The 25,061-nt window shown below is 39.0% G+C and overlaps 1 long non-coding RNA gene across 5 annotated transcripts in view; it reads right to left on the bottom strand.

Moving 5' to 3' along the window:
- The window catches only part of LOC311434716, a 277,684-nt gene that overhangs the window by 182,817 nt on the left and 69,806 nt on the right, over window positions 1-25,061 (bottom strand). The gene's annotated exons all lie outside the window — the stretch shown is intronic.

Genomic DNA, 25,061 nt, shown 5'->3' with positions numbered 1-25,061 from the left:
ACCAAGACAACCTTTTTTTTTCAGAAAATATGAACTATTTTCTTGTGATATGAATTGATTGTAGCTATAATGGGGGCTGCTGGACAAAGACTTAATACAATTACACATTGCACAGTAAAAGCAGCAGATAAGTAGGCCTTCTCTGCAGCAGGACACAACAGATGTTTCAGAGGAATGAGCAAGTTTCGCTTACAGTCCAGATGTGTAATATATACAGAGAGAGCAATGGGAACCCAAAGGAAAAATGATGCCACTTATAGCCGTCCATGAAGAGATTATTTTCCTATAGAAAGGAGCAATCAAACAGTTGTCCAACTACTTAAAGCAAGAGATGTTCATCTTTCAGCCATCAGCATTTGAAGAGGAGCTGCTGAAACCAGCCTGGAAATCCAACAGCAGCTTCGCAGGGCGTACTGGTCAGGGCTGCATTTCGCTACGAGCCTACCTCTTGCTTTCCATACCTCCTTGTAGTCCCTGCAACATCCCTACAGACAACATCCTCACCACCAGGAAAACTAAACCTAACCAACCACACTACTGCTGCACGGACACAACATATACTTCCAGAAAACGTCTAGGATTTTTCCCCCCCTCTGTGTTTTCTATTACTCTGCATTTATATTCTTACTCCCTATGTTAAGAACTGTTCCTATCAATTACAATGTATGCAATACTTAACGCTCAAATATTCAGCATTCCAAAGTTCAGAAGAAAAGTTCATTACCAAAGGAAAGTATAAACAAGGAGGTGATAAAACGGTCATCATAAAATATGGTAATAATCCCTTCAATGGCATATCTTGCTGTTGTAATTAACTAGTAATACATTCCTCCCATGTTTCATATAGAGTTTTACTGCCTTAATATATAACTGGGGCTCTTTAGCAGAATCAGCACAACTCAATCATCATTCTCCTTCTCCATCTAGTATGACCAAGATTCATTCTTCGGAGAAGTATTTTTAGTTCATAACTTATTAATCCATCATGCTATGATCAGTTATCAGGAGAATATCCAAATTACACTGCCACATTCAAGACATAAGTGCTGTGTCATTTATTGTGCATGCTTGCTGATAACACAGCCTTGATAGTGCAGCGAGTCAATAGATATATTTGTTTGATAGTTAAGTCTGCATTTTCCAAACAACTACGAAGACTGCATTGTAGCTATGTTTTATAAGTAATTTCTCCCTTTCTTCACCATTCTTGTTTGTAGAAAATCTGATAGCTAGTATTGACTTTTTTTTTTTTAAAGTGAGCATGAGTAATCACGTCACATTGAGTTACATTTTATAAGTGTTCCTAAAAATATTCTATTATCCTGATTATTGATCAAAGCAATGTGTTTGGTTTATAAATTTAAGTTCACGTAAGAGACTTAAAAAACAGAGACTGTTTCAGGAAGGCCCAGCAGTAGCAGCTTCACAAACCCTGGTCAAGAATACTTCCAATAACTTTTTTTTTTTTTTTTTTTTTAAGTGAAAACAAACAAACAAAAAAACACGTCATTTGAATCTTTAGACAAATTACTTTTCTTTAAGATCAAATCAGTTCCCAGTGAAATCCTCCTCAGGGAGGACGAGAAGTTAGGCCTGGAGAGATAAACTGCTGCAAGTCATATTCCCAGTGATTTTAGGAGCCTAGTTTTTGCAGCATTCAGCTCAAAAGACATCTCAGAAAGCCAATAAGCAGCTACTCCAGAAAGCTTTTGAAATCTTGTTCCTTTAAGTTGCCTTCCTCTGATCTCCTAAAACCCTGAGAAGCAAAATGAAATTAACTAGTCATGGCTGAAAAGTATGGGGGGGGAGACATCCTTCAAATTTGCTTAATTTTACTACAAATTTTGCTCTTTATATGTTGGACACAGTCTCAAAACCAGCTGTATTTCACAAATACCCTAGCCTCAAGATTATCTCTGAAAACATTGGACTTGCCAGTGAGGAACTCTCTCTCTTAACATTATCCAAAATGAAAGAAGTTTGACCCCATGCAAATGCAGGGATTCTTCTGGATCTGTTTCTGGTCTTCCGTGTCAAAGTCAGAATTTTAGCTGCCTGCTGTTTCTGCAAGCACAGGGATTATACACAGCATCCCTAATACAGATCATCTGACATTAGTTTATTTTAAATTCAGATTTGGGTGTTTTAATTTTATTTTTATTTTTTAAGGCAGAAAAAATATTGACGTGGAAGCTGGGAGGTATCACATGAATTGGCCAGCTCATCACACTAACTAAAATCCATGAGAACTGGGGCTACAGACATCTCAAAATAAATGCACAGCTCTCCACACTACTCTGCTTTTCTCATGCTTAAAAATATTCTTCCAACCACTTAACTGTTTCATGCTTTGAAATAAAAGCTTGAAATTTGTCAGCAGCTGCTCTGGCATTAAATAAATGCCTTTTGGTACTTCATAAAAAGTTACCTACAGTTGGTCAACTTAAAAGCCTTTAGGGAAAAATAATAAAATCAGTTCACACCTAATCAGAAAATATTTCTTTGACTTCAGCAGCTAAATTCTCTCCTGCCTGCATCTCCAGTGGGTTGGCTTCTGTCTGAAGTTGAAGAGACAAAGCAGGGCTTTCGTTAAAATTTCTTCTTCAGGTGCCAGGCAAGAAAGTGAGAAAATGAAAATGTCTCCTGCGATCTCGAGGGTCTCCTCCTCACCACTCCCATTGCACTGGCTACATACACTTCATGTGCTTCACCAGTGAACACAAGTTCCATAAATAACAGCCACTTTCTTTACATAATCCTGACTTATTCCCAGAATGAGTCTAGGTTGTATCCTGAACACAAAAAGCACAGAAGAAATATAATGACTTTAAGAGAGGATCACCAAGCAAGGAAGACTTACCCTTAACTTCACCATACTGGCAGAGAAACCATATTTGATATAATTTTGGCAACCAGACCCCAAGAAAGGTCACAACAGTGTAAAGTAGCTATGTAACTGCATAACTGCATGTATTTCTAAGAATGCTCATGGAACTCCATTAGACAGCACAATCTATTTAATAAACCACCATCATTGTCCTGTTCTTGAATTTTCACAGCTCTTGCTCACTCAACTCAGCTCTTATTTCAGTATTTAAGATTTCCACCGACTTCAGTTGCAGAGGTCTTGTGTCAGTGATGCACATTCTGAAAATCCCACTGGCAACACAACCAAGGGCTGCAGCGTTAGAAATACTGCAAATGGAATATTTCTACTAACACTGGTAGTGGCTATCCAATCTATTTCAGCTTATGTCACCATACTGCAAATGTATTGCAGGATAATGAAAACTGTCTGGTGTAAGAAAATGTCATTAAACAGTCTAATTTTGTCACTCAGCTCGCCCAAAGTAAACAAGGGGAAGCTCAGCCCAGCTTAGTGCTCCACAAAGCAGTTTCCATTTCAAAAGAAAAAAAAAAAAAAAAAAGAAAATTCAGTACTGCAAGTACTCCCTGAATGCACAAATCCTCAAATTAATGTTAGTAAATATTTGTATATTTACTAAAATATTTTACAATAATATATCTAATATGAAATACCGAAGTGTTTATATTTCATAAAGAAATTGCTATTAGCATATGGATACATGCTGAAAAATCCTAAAGATAGACTAATAAGGGCATGCACATCCAATTTATAGCCAATGTCCGAGAAACTGTATATACAAAACCTTTTCAGAGTAGATGCAACGGAATTAATACATCAATAGCTGTGTGCATTAATGCAGAATAGAAAGTGTTAAGGTGTAAATGCTTGTGAGATTACTCACATTCTTAAAAAACTTAAAAGTTGAGGGTCTAAGTTCTCTTGCAAAGCAAAACAGAAATCCTTCTTTTAAAATAAATAATCTTGCCAATGAGTTCACCACATTTCAGAAAATCTCATCTAATGATTCCAAGTCCTTCTGCAGAAATGGTATTTGGAGATATTTGTTAAGTATTTCAGGAAAGAATTTCATGAATGGCCTTCATAAAAATGAAGGAGAACAACACACTTCCTCAGCCACACAACTACTGGTCTCAATCTGTCCTTTACGTGGTGGGTTTCCTCACATTTAAAAAAAAAAAATGGATTATTTTAAAGAACAACTGTTGGGCTGTTTCACCTCCTACTTTTTGTCTGTGTGTGCAGTCACACACTGACTATTGCTGGCGATTTGGGATTTTTAAGCCTACAAGGAGTGTATGGAGGGGAAGGCTGGAGTTATATTTTTTTTTGAGTCTGGTTTGTTTTATTACAGTTCTGTGAAACTTAGTTCATTTATATGGTACTTCCTATAAAAATCTCAAGTTACTTGTTCGCAGTGCTAAGGGAAAAGAGAAGATAGAAAGAATCTGATTTGAAAATACTTAGAAATAACACATAAAATTCTCAAATAGACTTCAAAAATGCAGTTGATTTTTATACGGATTTCAGCGTACCTTTTCACATGTCTAACTCTTATTTTTACTCTGAGAAAAGGGAAAGGGAATTTTATGTGCATTTGAAATAATGATTAAACCTGCTGTTGTGGCTCCAAGTATTTTGACATCTCTATACTGATGCTAATTGTGGCTGCATTACAGGTGCAAAAAACAATTCTAAATTACTTCTTTGGTGGGGCTTCACCTGGAGTTAAGACCAAGCTGTCTTTGGAACAAGAAGCAACTGTGACCTCATTATTTCCTGGTGTTCGGAACTGTTAGCCAACTTCCCGTGTCAACCACACCTATGTCAACTCACGCAACCCAAATTAAGCAAATTGAGTTATTCCAGATTTACATTACTATAACTTGAAGAAGATGGCCTTTCAATGACTTTTACAGGCTTCACTGGAACGTGGATTTGTCATGTTTACAGGAATCTGATGTTTTCATGGCTAAAGAACAGGAACAATGAGGAACAAAAGGTATGCATGAGAAATCATGCTTCAAATATGTTCTATTGAGATTTTCTTATTTATTTTTATTTTTTAAGTCTTCAGCCTCAGGGAACTACATAGAGTTAATATTCTCATGGTATTCAAGTTCCGGGCCAGTAGAAAAATGGTGGACCGACAAGTATCACCTTGAAGAATCCCCTGAAATTCTCCAAGATATGAAACCCACCAGACAGAGGACACATGCATTATGTCAACTGTAATGACCATCAGGAAGACACACTTACTTGCCTTGGAATTCCTAGTGCTAAGTTCATTAGTTAGATTGCAAAAGATCAGGGTTGATGAAGTGATCTTTAAGGAGAAAACAAGAAACTTCAAGTTTCTCCAAGAAAAAAAAAAAAAAAAAAAAGAACTTCAGATTTCCTTTAATTTCCACTGGAAAGCACAACATTCTAATGGTCTGAGGGATAGACCATTGATTTAGTGTCACACGACAAGCATAAGTCTTTAACCTCTGTGACTCTTTAAAAGAGAGAAAAAAAAATGTTTTCCCAGAAGTGATATCTCCAAAAATTATTATTCTGGTAGCTCTTGCTTGTAATTAGACTGGAACCCAGACAAGAAGTGACAAAAATGACAAAGAAAAAAATTAAGAACAAACATACACACGCACTCTCTTTTCAAAGCAAAGTTTCTCAAGGGAAATATTCCCCATAGATTAAATTCAACACTTGGAGAAGTTTCAGCCTACATCTTAAACAAGTATTTTCAACCTTCATTTGCTTAGCTTGCTATTTGGGAGAGCAGGATGCATCCTTAAAAGAAGGAAACAGACTATGAGACAGGTCATGTGTACAATTAGCTTGCTAAGAATAAATGTTGGCTTGTGCGGAAGACCCACACGATATCCTATTTAAGACTTTTGGACAGAGGTGAATTCCATGCCTAGTGAGTTTATTCCCTGTACTGAGCACTGGAGCCATATCAAATACAATTAGCTTCACTGTAACTCAGTGGAACTCATTACGACTAGATATCACTGAGGCCAAGGTCTTGGCTGGAATCAAACAATAACGGGGGATTTATATGGTTATGGAGACCATCTATAGTTACATTAGACAGGATTAAAAAACCCACACACATTTTTAAGAACATAAATCTCCTGGTTTTAAGGTATAAGCCAACTTTTCTCTGAGAAGTCGGGAAGTAACTTTCCTTCTAAGTAGGTTACTCTGTAGTGGTGAGAGAGATCTTCCCCATCTCTAACCATGGCAAAGTGCCTTGTCTAACCAATTATGATCATACAGGCCACCTCCGCAGAGAAATGGACATCTCATATGCTGAACTGCCCAGCACAGGTACTTCTTTCTTCTCCTGACACAGGATAGACCCCGCACAATGGGATTTTACTTCCTCTAGAAGAATGCAAGCTAAAGGCCACCTGTCTTTACTGGACCTACAACACTTCAGCAGTTCCAACAGCTCCCTTTGTAGATCAGTATTAAAAATACATGAAGTGATCACAGCAGTAAATTGGATCTGTGTTAATATTCCAAACATCCAGAAGTTACTTAGTTCAACGCAGAAGCTAGACAAATTCAAAAGAAAACCAAGGCGTTAACTGTAAGGGCATCAGGCTACAGAGAACCTCTGGAAGGGGCAGCACTGCTAGATGCCTTTCTTAAAGCTGAAAACTCAGCTCAATGCAGGTTGTTGAGCTTGTCAGATAAATTATTGGCTGGAAGTCTTACACCCTGTGCTAGGCAGTAGAGCAAACTAGATGATGTTAATGGTGCCTGCAGGCCTTGCAATCTGTGAGCTAACAATTCTCCACATGCACCAAGAGGCTGAAATTCTCAATTGCTGTCCCGGCTTCTTGCTTCCTCTTACAGAATTTCACCACAGAAGAATATAAATACAAGCAGGGGAGGGGGTAAAAGGGAGAGTAGAAAGAAGGCAAGAAGAGGGGGGTTACATAGCGAGGTGACCTTTGGTATGCTGTGGGAGCATGCCTACTAAGAGAGCCATGGGGATGCCAAGAGAAAGGACAGACTCCATGGGGTCCGTCTGGTAAAATCCATGCCTGAGTTTCACCACGGCAACTGAAGGGAGAGCCCGGCCTAATTTCCACAGTCAATATGTGTGCAGGTGTGCTAAAGCGAGAGATCTCTGCCGCACGACACTAGTGACACAACCATAAAAAAAAAAAGAAAAAAAAAAAAGGAAAAAAAAAAGGAGAGGAAAAATCAATAATAGCTGGACATTCATTTAAACAAATGCATCATCCCATAAACAGAGCAGCAGCTTTCAAATGTAAACAAGAAAAGGTGAACTTTGTTCACATTATGTCTCCAGCTGTTTTGTGTTTCAAGACTGTGCGCCACAGCTGGGCTGATGAGCTCTGAATCCTGGGAAAAGGGGAAATATTTAACCTAACTTAAACAGAAAGAAGCAAGCCTCAATGGTGAGAGATAACAGGTGGGAGTCGTGCTCTGCTGCTGTGCCTGGAGGGTAAAATCTGGCATGCAGAGGTAGCTTCAGAACAAAAGTCATCACAGCTGCTGTTTGCTGTTCTCCTCAAGTCCTTCCCTATTTATTCAGCATCACTGACAGCACCCTAGCAACATTAGTTTAAGTCACCGTCAATTGTTATAAAATTAGCTCAGGGTCCTGAAGCCAGGGCAAGATGTGGGTGACGTTATCTGCATGTCTTCGTGCAGAATAGATGGCTAAAAATGCACAAGCCTCCCTGCTTCTGCTAGCATACTGCGATGGCTGCAGCAAACCCTGGGTTAGTTGTTCCCAGCCCCCAAATCAAAGAGCCACTACCAGAACAAACACTGAAGTTTACAAGCTATCCCCATCCAAACTTGCAGGACACATAGTGTTAACATGAATCACGTTCAGATTTCTTAGCATGGGGGGAAAATCTGACACAGACCCTCTGTCTCTTAGTCCTGTTGCTGCTTTCTCTATCTCTAGCTTGCTTTAAAGAGAGGCTTTGAAGATTGCAATGGGGCTGCGGATCTGGATCTTGAGCTTCCTTTTGAGGCACTGAAGTCAAATCCAGTATCAGCTGAGTTACAGTGCACATTAAAATCTGGTGCTCAGCTCAGGCTCTCCCTTGAGCATGTAGGGCACACCTCACCTCATGTATCATCAGCGCATAATGTGCAAACCTCACTCCACTACAATTCCAAGGTGCTTGCCAGTATGGATTTGCAACTACCAAATGGAACAGGACAACTACCTGCAAAGCAAAAGCATTTCAGCCAACGCAGCCTCAGTCCAGCATTGAACCTGCTGCCATGCGCCCCTCCTTTCCTGATTTTCATCAGAAACAAAACTAATAAATTTCAAACACATTCTGTTGACTGCAAAAGAAAAATGCAAAAGTCGAAATCCAGCCTCCTCCCAAGCCACTGGCAAGAAACCAAGCAGTTTAAAAAAAAAAAAAAAAAAAAAGTGGGCAGCATTGCGTGGACTTTCTTAGTATGCAACATTCAGCAAGATTTCTCTCTTTCCCCGGCCCCCCTTAGGACCACCAATATGGATGCAGAAGCCAGTTATTTAGCAATAAAAAGGGCTGAACAAGTATGAAAATGAGTAAAATGGCAGCTTAAGTGGCATACTAGAATTGCCTTGTACGTCAGTTGCATTTCCATCGCACAGCAGACTCAAAAGACTTGCATTAGTGCATGTGTAAATCACATCACGAGGAGGGGGCTTTCAAAAGCAGATCTGCATAGCACCTCTGTACCCCCGGCACTATTAGAGACTTTGAGAGGATGAAGTTGCAGTCTGGACAAGAATCCAGCACAGAATCCCTGTTGTGCCATCCCTTACAGGGGCCACAAGCAACAGGCCAACTACACCTGTACTTTCTAGCAGAAAGGCCCAGATTTTTAATGATACAAACGTGAAGAGAACAAGGCAAAAAAACACCCTCAAAAACTTGTCCCAGTACCTTTCTGTTGCCCCAAACCACTCATTGCAAAGGGAGGTGACCCTACAGCCCCACTCACCCACGAGTGTTCCCAAGCTCCTAGAGTGAGCGTATAAATAGTGTGAATCTGCTGGCACCTTCTCCTCTGCATGCAGGAGAGCAGCCAGGGTCTCGTGCCCAGCCATTACTCCTTCAGTCAGACGAGAAAAGAGCAGTGCCTGCTGAACGTGGGCACTCCTTAATCTCCTTCATAAAGGTCTTCCCCTCAGAAACATTGCTCAAGCTGCTGCTGAAAACCCCAGCTGGGATATGAGCTTTACTGGACAAGATATTCATTGTTCGATTTACGGCTTGACTGTACTTGTAGAAATGTATTTCATTTCAGCATCAGATGAGCTGGATGAAGGGAAGCAAGGGAGAAGTTCATCAGAGGGTTTCCTTCTTCATTTGATTTGTTTTCTGAATCGCTGAAATGAAGATGTTTGTCGAGCTCAGTGATGGGTAAACATGCTTGCTTTACCCTGCACGCATTTTTTCACTGGTAGGATTTACAAATTCCAACAGTTGCTTTTCTGAAGGATATACAGAGGCACGCACAGACTTGGAGACGAGAAAAAGGAAGGGAAGTTTTCCACCTAGCAAGAGCCAAAATCTGTTCAAAGTTGCACTTTGGTAAGCCTGCAGTAATCTAACATCACTTGAGACAGCCTAGTGAAAATGAGCATACAACTGAACTTCATTCAGAGAAATAAAATAAATGGAAAAAAATAAAAAAAAAAAAAAAAAAGCATAGTTTGAATTGAGAATGTACAGCCTGAAATTCCAGGAAGAGAAAACCTATGGTTACATTCCCAGTAACAGCAGATCCCAGTGACAGAGCTGTTTTGTAGCAGAGACATATTGCAAGCACCAACTGATAGCGCAGGACGACGCGGCGGTTTGATCAGCATGTGTTTCATTTCACTGCTGAGTACTGGGACTGTCATGAAACCAGGAGAGGGAGGCTGTGCCTGGATGACAGACATCTCTAATGAGGCTTGGTCACTCCGTGTGAAACACTCAACCTTGTCAACCCACGACACTCTGCCAGCACACAATCTCACAAGCTATCATTCAGCTTATAATGCTGCTATGTTTCCATAACGTGTGCTTGTGAGCATATTTTAAAAGCAAAACAGAATTTACCATAGAGATACAAAAAAGTTACCATAAAGGAGTTACTTTTGAGGCTTTCAAAAGTATGTTCAAAGTAACCAGTCCCCCATATAACGTGAAATCAAAGAGTGAAAACCTGCCAGAAAGGATATTAAGACTCTCTTGATTGTGAAGGCTCATAAAATAAATGTGTTGGTTGTTATGGATTAAAGTGTGTACCAAAAAGATGAAGGAACACCTAGCATCTGGAGTCTATATTGTACTCTCTAAAATTCCTAATAGATCTGTGTCAAAAAAAAAAGATATACTGAGATTAATAGGCTAAAATGAAAACATATCCCTTCAAGATGAACAGAAAAATGTTAAGCCAGAAGTAACACAATCCCCAGGATTTATGCACTTCCAAAACTCACAAGACTGTCATTCCTCTATGAATCATCATTTTGTGACCTTAAAATTCATCTAAATCTGAAAGATACCCTGACTTTCATTTCGTTACAAATTCTGGATTATAAGAAATTAACAAAAACCATGATCACTGCAAGAACTGGCTATGGCAGTGTTTGAATGCAAAACCTCTGTTGTCTCCCTGGATAATTTAAGAAGGGAATGATATTAGTAACTCAGTAGGTAAATCCTTCCAAATTGATCTAAAACCTTCTTAAAGGTTTCATTATACCTTTTAAAAAGGTCAAGATACTAGTAGAAATTAGCTCCTGTATTAAAACTTGCAAGCATCCCACCGCATTCCTACCATTTTTGAAGGAGAATAAAATATTCTGTATTTTGTGGCCAGCAGCACCACCAAACATTGCTACTTAGCTGTTGCGCCCATCACCAATAGTTATTTGCAGAAATAATTATTTTACTTTATTACTACCCTAGTCCTGATTGTCTTTAGCACTTTAGCCTGTTTGTACAGCTCTGATAGGATAGCAGGAACTGTTAAGCTAGCATAAAACTACTTTAGGGCCAAAGTTTTATATCTTGAACCAAATCTGTGCAAAAGGCCTTCTTAATAGAAACCAGAATCAGTATCTCCATGTTCCTTTCACATGGGTTTTCTCATATAAATGAAAGGCAACGATATGAGGATTGCTTTCCAAATACCGAATTGGATAGCCAGCAAGTAATTCCTGTTGAAAGGGATTGCCAGATCCGGGCATTGATCTTCCCAAATCCTACAGAGGGGCCAGGAAATGTTCAGTGCCTCCCTCTTCATTGCTTAACAGGATTAGAAGAGTTTTCTATACTTGGTGTTACCCCAAGAAGCACCTGCCAAGGACTAGAGCCAAGATGCCAGCAGCAAAACAAATAATGTTCTCCCAAACTAGACTCAGCCTCACCCTGCCACACCCAGAAAAGGTCTGCACACCGCAGATAAAGACAGCGGCCTCTCAGAAGGACACCAGGGAAAATTCACCTTCCCCATAACAAAGAGAAGCAGCAAAGAGAAGATGAGCAGAGTTCAGGCATACCTGGCTCCTCAGGAAGCTGGTCAGAGAGGGACTTCAAACGAAGGAAAATGAGGTAGGGGCAGAGAACTGTAGTAGATATGCAGCTGCCTTCCATTAACATCTCCAGGCCTGAGCTAACCATGGGTTTCATTAGAAGATGAGCCACACCTGGCTCCCAATGAATTGTGAATGCCAGCTCTGCTTTTTATGAGGTTGTTGCTTCTTTTCCAAATAACTTTCACTTGTTAGAGCTAAGAATTATTATTTATTTATTTGTTTAAACTTTATTTCCTCAAGACTGCCCCTCATAGCAATTTCTTTAAGCAGTAGAAAGGAACTCAGATTGTATGTGTTCTGGACAAGAGCTGTGGCACAGCACATTTCATTTTTATTTTTAATATCTATATATTGTATTTAATTGCTAGCTTGTAATTTCTTTTTATGATGTTTCTCTTCAAAATTCATTAGCAATCATGGAGTATAACAATATTTCTATCCTTCCATCTACTATAAAGACAATATCTGCCAGAAACTGTAGGTAATGATTGTAGTGCTGTTTAAACCATTTACAAAATGAGTTCTTCCTACTTTCAAAATAGCTCAAAGGCAACTAGAAGTGCAATTAATTGGTCCCCTATGATACTGGTACACACAGACTGATAAACTCCATGAGGATAATTTCAGGCGGAATAACTGAATGACTCAGAATTTCAAGTACTTTACATCTCTATAAGGTTTTCAAAAAGCTCTTTTAATTTTGAATATCTTTTTTTTCTTTTCTCTCACTCAAGTGCTGGTTATTTCTCTATTCTCTCTTCCTGTGATTCGGCTTTTGTAAAAGGACTGCTTAATTCCAAAGATGACTGGTCTATTTATTCACAGCAAGTGAGTACAGTAAGACTGAGAAATGGTGATCTGGAGAACATGCCCCATTCCACAACAGGGCAGGTAGTCCATCTTGACAACTTCACTAAAATTATTTTTGGGGTGATGGGAGAAAGTGGGGGTGAACTTTTGGCATCATAAACACCTCTAACAAAAGTGTGTGCAATACAGAGGTCGTTTCTTTAGCTTAACAAAAAGCCGAATTTAGAACAGCAGAATTGCCTTCCATGTGCAGAATTAATGTTAATGGTATCCAGTGTTGAGGGTATAGCTTCAAGGACACATAAGTACTATTAAAATTCTTCTCCCCCTTGGATGTGTCTTCCTTTATTCATTTATCTTTGTCTTTTGCTTAGTTCATTCCCTTCTATTTTCACCAGGCACCTTGTTCCTAGAGAATGCCTCATGTATAAAGGGTGTGCGAGTCATTAGGATTTCAGACCTCAGATTCTCAAGAGGATATGAAGCATTGATAAATAAATAAATAAAAACACAACACTTGCCTCTTTTGTTAGTAAAAGATACAGCAAATTACCTCATTATACCGGAGAAAAACAAAACAAAACAAAAAGAGCAGCCAGACAAAAAGATACAAACTCTTGAAAATAAATGTTTGGGAAGTCCTGAGAAATTCTATTACTTCTCCCTTTCTGAAAACAGCTCACTATGTCCGCAGTTCCTAAAGATCAGGTGGAGATGTATGTTTAACCAAGTCGCCCACGCTACTCTTAACTCAGTAACCACTCCCTTGAAATTTCTGAAATATGGTGCCATTGGTACCGAGCGTTAGCAATGATAATGAAAACAAGGCTGCCATTTTGTATTTGGACTGATCAAGACAGGGCCTGCATTATATATACAGCTGCTTATACCCACTATAAAGGATAATTTTGCTGTATTAACTCCATAAATTTGATAGAGCCAGCAAGGCTTCCACTGCATAATAGCTTAATTTTTCATTCTAATAATAACTGGCTGCCAGTTGAAATGAATGGGAGCAAAAACAAACATTTCTGTTCCATGACATGATCCATGACAGATGTACAGTTTAGGAGGCCCTGGGGCAGGGTATTCCAAGCCTCTCCTCCCTTCACCCAACAGCGGTAAAAGCATTAACACCAAGAAAAGAGACTGAACTGTAAAGGAACTCCTAGGAAAATGACCCAGCTATCCTCTACTTAATCCACAATTGGCAATATGCCTGATTTAAGACTATGCTAAGCATCCAGGATTTTCTAAAGTGCTTGCAGACGCTGTGTACAGTATAACATACGCCTGTAAACTACAGAGTATGAAACATCCCCCTCTCAATCCCACACAAAGGTTTAGCAGGGCTTTTTGCTTTGACTTCTACTTTATTTATGTTAAGAAAACCTTTTCCTCTTGGAATATACAAAGAGGATTAATAACTTGATTATTACTGTTTATTTTTACAACTTCATGTAATGCAACATGAAAACATGTATCCCTTTTTAAAAAATAAGGAAGCCCACATGCTTGAAGCTTGACAAATTTCAGTGAAAATGGAGCTGCATAGTTTAGTGCCAACAAGTTACTCAGGCTTTATGTGAGTATTGATTTATCTGCTAAATGAAAATGAATAGCCACCACATCTACTGCATTGTTTTGCTGCCTCTGCAAGACAGACCACCTTCCTTAAAGAAACCCTAAGTAGTTTCAAAAGGTGAGTTGTCAATGCTATTTTTGCTGGGTTTGAGTGGAGAGATTTACTCCAAGTGCCAGATATATGTATTCCTACTTTTGAAAAATTGCTACCAGGGACAGGGGGGGTGGGGGTGGGAGGGGGCTTTTCCATATTTAGAATAGTTTTTAACTTTTTGTTTGTTTGTTTGTTTGATTCTTCAAGTGAAAATATTATTAGTCTTGCTGAGAAAAGTGTAAAAGCAAACGTTCTTGCATAGACCAGGAAAGTGTCTGATTGCTGTGCATGTGAGGGCAGGACAGCAATGAGATTCACAGAGGACTGAGGCATTTCCCTTACTGAATGTTTAGTATTAGGGACCTGTCAATGGGTCATTCCTTAAGTATTTTGTTGGACTGCAAAATTCTCTGATGACTTCAAGTAAAGTGTCCATTAAAGAGGTCAATAATTATGGTAATGTCTGAGAGGTTATCCAATTTTATATAAACAAAAAAAAAAAACAAACAAAACAAACCAACCAAAAAAAAACCCACAACACTTACTGTCAAAACTCCAGGAACACAACAAAAGATGATATGAGAACAAGAATTCACCCTATGAAATATATACTCAGGATCAAAAACTGCACATAATGAATGAAAACAGAATGATAAACAGCAGTGTGGCCTTCTGAAGCTATCTTTTGCTGAACATAAGTTGTAGCTACTCAGACCAGAGCAGGCCATTGATGGTTGCCTAATGCTTATCTTCAGTTTTTACTCATCATCTGGGAGCATCTGCGTTCTACCAAGGAATCCTGAGCCTCCATGTGCCAGCCATCTGTACTGGGTTTCCTGCTTACGTCCAGACTCAAGCAGCCAAAGAAAAGCGAATTACTGCCTGAACATCAGAGATCTTTCCTCGGTAGGCATGGATGAGCTCTATGTGGCATACCTAGCCTGGTCTTCAGCCTATGAAAACCCTCCACTTGACGTCTTAGAATGGTTTATTACGTGGACTCAGGGGTATAATTGGTTCGTAACCAGGAACCAAGAGGTACTACTGAACAGAACTGGAGGTAGATGGATACAAGATTTGATCCAGCAGTGAAAAACACAGAAATGAACTGAAATTCACAAAGTGAGAAATAAAAAGGATGACAGTCAGAAACCTGAGTTTGCCAGTACTCCGGACACCCGGGGAGACTTCAGTTCTTCCTGAATGGCCCTTTTATAGCTGGAAGTAAAAAGATGATTATCTCAACAGATTGCTCGAAAAGCATGGAGACCAGTTCGTGTGATAACGGTTGGGTCTCTTCATAGTGAGAAGGGCATACTGGATAGAAAAAACAAAACAAAGAATATGGAGAAGGCAATCCTCCCTCAGGAGCTGGGTGTTTTACCACTGTGCAAGGTCATGTTGGAGCACACCTTAAAGAAGCTGAGTAAGGCAACACAAAAAAAAGAAATGTGGCTGTGCAAGAAAAACTATCTTTCACATCTTGTCAGTTGGCCACGGTTAAATACATGGTTAGAGGAAGGCTCACCCCAGCCCAGCTGACACAAAGTTAAATAGGTCTGCAATGACTGCTGAGTCGATTTTAATGGTCAGTCAGTTCATCCAAATGTACAGGACTGTGTGTGAAAGTACCCTGTCTTTCTAGCGAAGGCAGACACCTGGGGTTTATGCCAACTATAAACCACAGCAAGAAATTCTGTGGGAACACCGAGATGCATGGTATGCTTCATATTGTCAAAGTGGGATTTTGACTTAATGGATCCTGCTTGTTCCACAGTGAAACTCCCTTGATGCAAGGAAAAATGCAAGGTAAGACAGGATAGAAAGCAAAGAGGAAATCCCATCTTTCTGTTGCTATTGCACTTTTGAGCATACTATCTCAGGTATTTTTATATTTTTTAATATGACTACTATGAGACCCTGCTGCTGATAATGTCAGTTTGGATTGAAACAGAACCCCTGAACCAAAATCCTACTCAAAGTATGATTTAGTGTTCGAAGGAAAAACATGAGTTTGAACACCTTGCTCTTAACACTTTCCTTTGATTCCTCTAGAACATACAAACATAGAATCATAGAAACATGTCTGTTTCTTTGCATTTGAGATGGGGTTTGATTTTTTTTTCTTTTCTTTTCTTTTTTTTTCATCCCCCTCTACATGCACCCTCCATAGGAATGCTTTAGTTTGTCATTCTGTTCAAAAAACCCCACCAACTATGATACTAATAGCATACATTCTTAGTGGATATGCTATGCAGGAATGAAGCAATTTATTGATGGAAAAAATCCCCTTTTTTCTGTTATTTCTGCAGAATAACGTGATAAATTCTTATTGAGGAACTTTACTAATATTAACCTTAGATTGGTCCTCCTGTCTTTGTTGTGCAAAATAGAGGCATTTTCCTATTTTAATTTTATGCATATGTGCATGAATGCTGAAGTAATATTCACATTCTGCCAGGCAGTCCCATATGCCAGCTTTTGCTTTCTGCACATACACCAATCTCAGGTAGCAAATGCTGTGAAGCCAAATTACACATTGCTTACATTTGCATACATGTATGCACACGTGTGTGTTTCTCCCCAAGCCATTCAAGTCCTCTCTGTCAGCTAGATCTGCAAGAGGAAAAACAAAACCCACAGAAGTGTAAATCTCTTTGAAAACAACAGCAGTAATAAATACAGCATAACCACAGGGCTTTGTCCAGATCCCACCAGCTTTGATGGTTCTTTATGCTACTACCACTCTAATACTAGAATGAATGACTCTTTGATCATGTTGCTCACCCGTTCACTGCTTTATCACCCTACTCCGAATCAAGCAGTGGCAATAAGTTGGGGGTGTTGTCCAGGTTCCTATTAGGAACCTCATTACTCCTCCTTTCTCTCTTTCCTGAATTAAAAATGTTTAAATTATTTCAATATGTCTTGAACCTCCCCAGCATGCTGCTGTCCATCTGACTCACTTCCAAATTGAAGTGCATATATAAAAAAAATTGAATCAGTTCAATGATTTTAAATCACTCTTCAATGTGCAAAGTAATTTAAAATTACTGGAGTGCTTCCAATTTTTATTAGTCCTTGAATTTGGAACTGATCGAGGTTCTTCTGGGCATGTGCAGTGCACTGCAACTTAAAATTATTACGCCCATGCTTACTTAAAAAAAAAAAAAAAAAAACACTTTACAGCAGAAACCACTGAGGGGGACCATGGAAAAAATTTGAAGAACCAAATGGGGGTTTCGTAATTCCAGAAGGCATCAATCTGGAAAAACTCTCGCAGTTGTAAGGAAATCAAGAAACACTATAAAATATTTGAACTGTTCTACATGCAGCTTGGACTCACATTTTAATTGCTACAGCACTTTTGCATTTAATTACTTTCAATGGATCTAATTGCTCTAAATTTAGCAATTTCCCCCAAATCAATATGAGGACAGAATCAAAAGGACTGACTTCCTCCTTAAATCTTTCAGGTGCTTAGTGACATGATTAATCTTTATGCACAGACCAGTCTTTTTGAATTTAATGTGCCTCCTCACCTGTTTTGAGTAGTCTCGCTAAATGGATGCTACTCTCTTCCACACATGGGTAGATCTACAGAAGTCGTACAGAAGATAAAAAGACTCCTTACAGACACAGGTATTAATATTGGCAGTGAACTATAGGAGTTGGTATGGAGTTTATGTAAGACTTGAACCAATTAGCCACACTACCACTTCTCAACAGCCCACTGTGACTGTTTCACACCATCAGTCTCCATTTTTTGGAGATAAAGCAGTGCAAGAAGTAGTCTTGTAAGCTGAAGGCCTTCCCATTCTCCACCATCATAACTGTAGAGTAGGGAATAAATGGAAAAAAAAACCAACACACAATGAGTCAGTATGACCCCCATATGCCCAATAAATTTGACTGCCTTGAAGGCGGTCTCTTGAGAGTGGGTATTTTTATACATTTGGGAAAACCTTCCTGTTTCCTAACCTATGAAGCTTCACAGAAGCTAAATCATGGACATGTGATAGGAGACCTCCACCCCCATTGCCTTTGCATAATGTTCACACGTACAAAATAAAATTTAAAATAAACAAACAAACAAAATCACAACAAAAAACCCACTGCTTCATACACTCCCCATAAATATAATGGAGCAAAAAATGCAACCCAAGTTTATGGGGAAGGGGATTGGCTCTTTGGGGAGGGGGACTGCAATTCCAAATAAGCCTGTTTGCTACAAAACTTATGTGCAGAGAGTTGGAGTGGTTTAAGATCAATTACCTGAAGCCAGGTGCTGAGCAGATGGGAAAAATGATTCATCTAGTATGCACTCTTTTCTTGTGCATCTCACCTGACTCAAAATGTCTCCGTGGCAGATGCTGCACTGTGCATAAAAAACTAACATGCCACTGGATTTGGCACGTTGGTCTCCCATGTCACCCCGTTAGCCCACTGTCACTGCAGAGCAAAGAGGAACTACCTCTCAGTCCCACTGCTCCTCTTCACAGCTCTGAAAAAGCAACTCGGTATTAACGAGGAGAGAAAAAGGCAGTGGTTATGTAGCTAACTGAGATGAGGCGCCTGGAGGACTGGCTGGAAAAGAAGCCCTACGGAAAGCCCTTTATCACAAGTCTCTACAGACAATCAATTTATCACTCCCCAAACAAAACTTTGGAGCAGGACTTCAGTCCTGTAGAGGCATCTCTTGGCTGCGTTGAGCACACATTGAAATACGCTTCCCAGCGGCTGCAGGCAGACACGTTTGAGAGGGAAAAGAAGGCAAAGCCATGCCCTTATTCCTCACGGGGCTCCTGGGATCCTTCTGTCCCAACTAAACATCTGCCTGAGAGCTGGCCAGAAGGTAGCTCAGAAGCTGCTTTTAAGAGTAAACAACTCAGTGTCAAAGATCTTTGCATCAGCACTCTGTGAAGGAAACGGAGGATTTACCGTGTCATATGAGTTTAATATTTGATACATCCATCCACATCTACCTGACTATATCCTGCCCTTGTAATGGGGATGGACTCTGATCTAATAGATCTCTTCCATTTCTAGCTACTATTATCCTATTATTAAAAGTAATGAGCCTCTAATCTAACAACTGAACTAATCAATAAGAAACTGAGTTTGTTTTTCAAAATTGCTTTAATTTTAAAAATACAGCATGTCCGTTCCCTGCTTCCTGCTTTTGACTGTGATAATAAAACTTTCAGTATGGCTAATGTAGTTTAGCTAAACAAATTAGACAACTGCCCCATTTAGGGGGAAGAGAAAGTTTCCATTAGCCATTCGGATGTTCCTTGCCTGGTCAGCTAACAATTTTTGCAAACCAGACATCAGAAGATATACGATTTTAAACTCCCTATAATGCTGGAGTACAATTCTTTCCTATAAACCTACAGATAGTGTAAACGTGCCTTATGTTAATCGAGTTTTTGTTTGTTTGTTTGTTTCCAATTGCCACAGCACAGTTATAGTTTACAAGCCCACAGAAAACAAGCTTGCCAATGTCTTTTGGTCCCAGAATAATTTTCAAAGTTCCTGGGTTCAATATAAGTATTATTGCCTGATATTTCTTGTTTAATTTTGGACAAAACACTTTAACTGTCTCCCAGGGAAGTGAGGAAAAACCCTCCTTTCCACACTTTTCACTCAGTTGCACTGAGGTAGGCTGTATGCTCTTTCAAGTAGGTCTTGCCCAAATTCCTATTTCTTTACAGTGCCAAGCCCAGCAGTTTGTGACATTAGTAGGAATTATGAGAGATATTACGGTACTAACAGAAATAGAATTTGGAATATTAGTACAATATGCTAGTGATTTATAATAATAAAAATAATTACCAAGTGCCACACAGAAAATATGCCAGTTTAGACAATCAGATTAGATGCCTCAGCTATAGGCTTGGCCTATATTAGCGAAGAGGTTTGCTGTGAAAAGAACAGATCAACAGATTAAAGCAGCTGGTGCTGAGGGCTCTACATCTGTAGTACATGCATTTTGAGGGGCAGAGGGTATACTTTGACCTAGATTTTATTTGGTTCCTTGAACCAAATTTCCCTAATGCTTACACAGTTGTCTGGGGATTGGTCATTATTCAATGTGGGAAGCTTGGTCCATTGGTAGTGAGCACCTGGAACTTACCTTCCAGTTTATTTTCCTCCAGAAGGAATTCAGGCTTTCCCCACACCAAAATCACCATGAACTGAACAAACATGAACTAAGTGTGAAAAATCAGAGCATTTGCTTCTGCAGTAGATCTATGCTCCACAGACAGATGTAGATAAGAAAGTATGGGGAGATAAACCCAATCCCTTGATAGCTTTTTGTCTCATTATGATACTATGAATAATTGTGCTAGCTTCCAAGACCGGAAACAGGTTGCTTGACATGCTACTGTGAAGGACAGTCGCTGAAAAGTCCTCTGATGGCAGATGGGAAGGCAAATGAGATGTAGGCAGAAAGATGCTCTAGACCTATAGACACTCTAGATGCGCCAATCATTGCATTCGGATTTATTGGTTCCCCCCTCTCAAGTTATCAATACTAATGAAATGCCTTCTCAAAGCAATGGATGACGGTCACAGTAGCGGTATTGACTTTCCCAAAGCTTTCAGTACCGCTGATGTTATTACATGGTACTGTGATTTCAGCATAGTAGTACAATGACGTAACTTCAGACAACTGCAAACGTTTGCTGCTTTTCTCTTTAATAATCTTCCCAGTAACATTCCACTGCTCTCCTTTAAGTCTTCTGTATCTGCATGTCTTTATTTAGATGTCAAAAGAGGACTCCTGGTGACAATTGCCAATGCCAAGATTTGTGTTTTCTCTCCACCAAACGTAGCTACAACACAATGACCAAAAGAAGAAAATAGCTGGACTTGACATAGGATCACTTCTAACTAAACCTACATAAGACCAAAGTAATACTACTGAGAAGACACATTAAGAAACTAGTCAAAATACCAGCCTCTCTGGCATGAAAGGCTGTCAACATATTAAAAAGTCTTAGAGTCTGGATGAAGTCTTCAAAATCCATGACTAGCTAGGTAACAGAAGTGAGGCAACATGTACAAAACATGTCAATCTTGCTGTAATTTTTTTAAGTGCTTGAGGAAATTACTAATTCATGTCCTGCAGTTGCAGATAGTGATTTTTTTTTTTTTTTCCCATGGAATTTCACTGTTCAAGAAATGTCTAATAGTTTCCAGAACTTATCTACCTAGATTATTCTGGAAAATAAGTCTATACTGTTTTCTGAACAACTCTAAATAAAAAGCATTGTTGAAAAATAAGGAAACGAGAAACAATTTCTCTTTTGATGGAGTTCTTCTGTGTAGTATAATATCACATAAGCTCTTATTTGATTAATTAACATCTAGGACTGCTAAAGTATAAATAAATTGTGTGAATACATACAGCAAGAGGCAAGCTAGCTGTTCAGGCTTGCCCCTTTCATAAACATAAGATTCATAGCTTTATTGGATAAAGAACTAAAATGAAATAAAGACTACATAAACAATGCAGTCAGTCACAATGGATTGTTTCTTGACCCACAGGTTTGCAAACCCAAAGAGAAATGTAAAAATATTGACAGCTGCAGAACTTCCAGGAATACTCTTAATTAAGACATACGGTACCAAGAAGGGTTAATATTGTTTGAAAGTAAAAGCTCTCATTCTAATAACAAGACCTCTCTCTGTGCACTGCTGGGTCAGCACGGTAATTAAGAAAATTGCCTTTAGTGCGCTTGTTTGGTAATGCTATTATCATCTTTTTTCATCTTTTAACAAGAGTAAACTACTTGAAGATGTCCCCATTTACTCTTCTTGCTTCTAGTAACCCATGAACCCATCAAGTCCATACTATGCCAGCATTTAATGGCCTAAATGAGTTACTTTATCATCTGGTTCACCCTGAAGTCTTTTACATATTTTTCTTGACCTTTAACCTTCTGACTATTATTTTGACAGCTATCATTAATGCTGTGTCCTGGGCAACCACACATTGACTAAGATGGATGGCAAAATGGCTAAGGAGTTGAAAGTAACACACACCCACTTTCATCTGCCTCTTGATTAAATCAAAACCACACAAAGCCAAATCATACGATGGGTCCCATGGAAGCAGTGGAGAATACCAGCAACAGTTTTAATAAGTAAAGCAGAACAGAAACACCAAAAAGGGGGGGAAGGGGGTGAAAGAAATAAGAGAAAACCAACAACCCACACCCTTATTGTAAAACAAATAAGCCATATAAATTGGACACCTAGAACTCCATAAATTTTCTAAGTTATGACTATTCAGCTATGAACTTAGATGAATCAATAGGTGGTTGGAATGAAAATACTTCATATTAGTCAGTTAAAACATAGATTTGGCAGTAAATTTCACTCAAAAAAACCCAACCCACAACACAAAGAACATGCTTATGTAGAAAAGACACAGTTAATTGGAAGGAAAGTTTGATACAACTTACTACATTCCTAATAAGCTACCCCACTTCAAAGGCAAGCCTGGCCCCTTCTGATCACTTGCATGGAACACCACGGACTGTGGTCCTGCACAATTGTAAGGTCATGGCAAATCATGCACCTTGAACAATTCAACTCTTCCCCTCAGAGAAGCTGGATGATTTCATTTAAGAAAATGGAATCTAGATAAAGGGGGCAAAAAGGAACTTCAAATAGTTCCACGTGCTTAAAATGAAATTAAAAACTGGAAGGAGATGTTAGTGTCAGATAAGATCATAGGCAGTCATTCTAACTGCATTTCAGACAGTTGGTGTTATCAGGCACTAGGTTAATGGAAAGGAAGCCACTATATTGCCAAGCGGCAGAAAAAAAAAGCAGTGATTTAAGAGTCTACTAAAGTATTATCCAGAGACTAGTTTTTAAAAAAAAGAAAAAAAAAAAAAAAGAAAAAAAGAAAAAAAAAAGCTAAACTATCAGGAAAAGGACAGAAACAACATGAGGAGGAAAGGCAACCAGAACAATGTCACAAAGAAATTCTCAGCCTCTTTGTCTTCTAAAATGAATGACCCTCACTGATGGAAAACTGAAATACTACAGCTCACTGATGGACCTGACACTTGACCCCTCTTACTAATTAGGGATGGAATCTGGAAACTACAGCACTTATTTGCTTTAAGGAGCATTCTTTAGGACCATAACAATTTTTGTGACTGCTTTATGAGCAGAATTTTTACTATGCATGGCCAGATGAAAACAAAGCCAGCAAAATGACTACAGGCAGCTCTTGGGTAGAGGAGCGCTAAACTTCAGATGACCTTGGTCTTACTCTGCTTTGCACATGCCTTGTGTTTTCAAAACAGATGTTCTACAAAAGCGTGTTCCTTGGGAAGAGTTTCAGATCCAATCCTCAAAAGTGTGCATGCCCCACAAGACCCTAAGTAGGCCTAAGAAGGATGGGTAGATCTGCCCCTGGGAGCTGGGGACAAACTCTGTCAGAACAACCAAGCTGCCATATCTGTCTCTCTCTACTGTCAGCAAAACCATCCGCTTGTAGATTAGAGAATGGCCCACTGCACATTTTTCATCAGTCGTGTATGTCTGGTATTCTCAGTTGCAAATATTTCCTATTAGAACAATGCTTCTGGGGGTGTGAGGGCAATTCAAGACACCCAAATCAGCTTTCAAATTACAATAGAGCAATAAGAATAAAACACATTTCCAGAACAAATACTAACCAATGCATGTTCAGTATCACACTGGCAAAAGCCTTTTAGAAGCCCATTATGATGCATTAATTAGTCCTGAATGATGACATTGCTAATATGTGATGGCTTACTAACTGAGAAACTCACATTAACAAAGCACATGTGCTCCGTGCTTCCTTCACACATCACACAGCACGCTGGAGCTCACAGCCATTTGCATTATTTCTCTCTCTCATCTCAGGTAAGCCAGCAGGTCAAAAGATAATCAAAACAAGAAGTCTCGTACTGCACGTTTTTACTCCTGCAAGCAAATACAAACCTTCTTAAATGCAACTGCATCTGCAGTACAATAAAACAGCTTGTGTCCTTGATAACTTGCAGGACTTGTTTTAAAGAATAATTGACTTCAGGAAAAGGATTTGAAATTAAGATCATTCTCAAACTCTGGGATCCCACCTCGATTTTATCAACATCCCTTTAAAACAAGCTTTGCCCTACCAAATTCTGGTGAGATCACAGCACCTCTACTTCAGCACTTCAAACTGTGGTACGTGCACTGCTCCGTCCATGTGTCAGCCACCTGTTCACAAGACCATTTTATTGCAGGGTTCAATGATCAGAAAAATCTACAGGGGAAATGGGGACATGTTGCCCCAGGAATTACATATAGTTTTTTCTATTCCATGACAGAAGTGTGATGTATGGTCTACATCCAAAGAAAGAAAGAAAAAAAATAATTCGATATTTAACAATTGCCCTACATTCAAAAATAAATCAGTACAGCTATAAAGACTCGAATATTTTTTACTGGTGACAAATATCCTTTTCCTAAAGCACACTTACAAAAGCAAAACAGAGCCAAATGACATGGTGCTGTGTTTTTATATGCTGCTGTAGATTATATTAGGCAATTCTTAATTACTTTAAATATATTCAAGATACATTGCACCATAACTGAAAATAATATGTTGTTCACCTTTTTCCCCTCAGTTCTTTCATGGACATTTCTTTTTTTTAAATCTTTAACAATAATGTCGGTATACATGAAAAAGCGAGAACTTAAAGAAGTCCAGCATCTACAGTCATCCATTTCAACTAGAAACTCAGACCATGCTGCTAATACTATTCATGATATTGAATAACTGTAAAAGCTTTATTACAGCTTGCATATCACCGCAAAAGAGTAAAGACCTAATGCAGTCATGTTTCAGGAGAAGTTGCTGTATGCATTAATCAATGTGCTACTGTATCCTTATCAATGATTCTTCATTAAAATCATTGTCTCATTTGATAAGCAACTGTTGTTTGCTAAAAGATAACGGTTTTTACAGCTACCACATCTTTATGTGTCCATGTTCAAACTAAACACTACGTTTCCTTTATTGTATAGCATTTTATTTACATTTTCATGATAAAAATGAA

This window comes from Aythya ferina, assembly GCF_964211825.1.
Source record: "Aythya ferina genome assembly, chromosome: 3".
In the NCBI taxonomy this organism is placed as follows: domain Eukaryota; kingdom Metazoa; phylum Chordata; class Aves; order Anseriformes; family Anatidae; genus Aythya; species Aythya ferina.
Note: the sequence above shows the minus strand (reverse complement) of the source record. Positions and strands in the feature narration are given on the sequence as shown.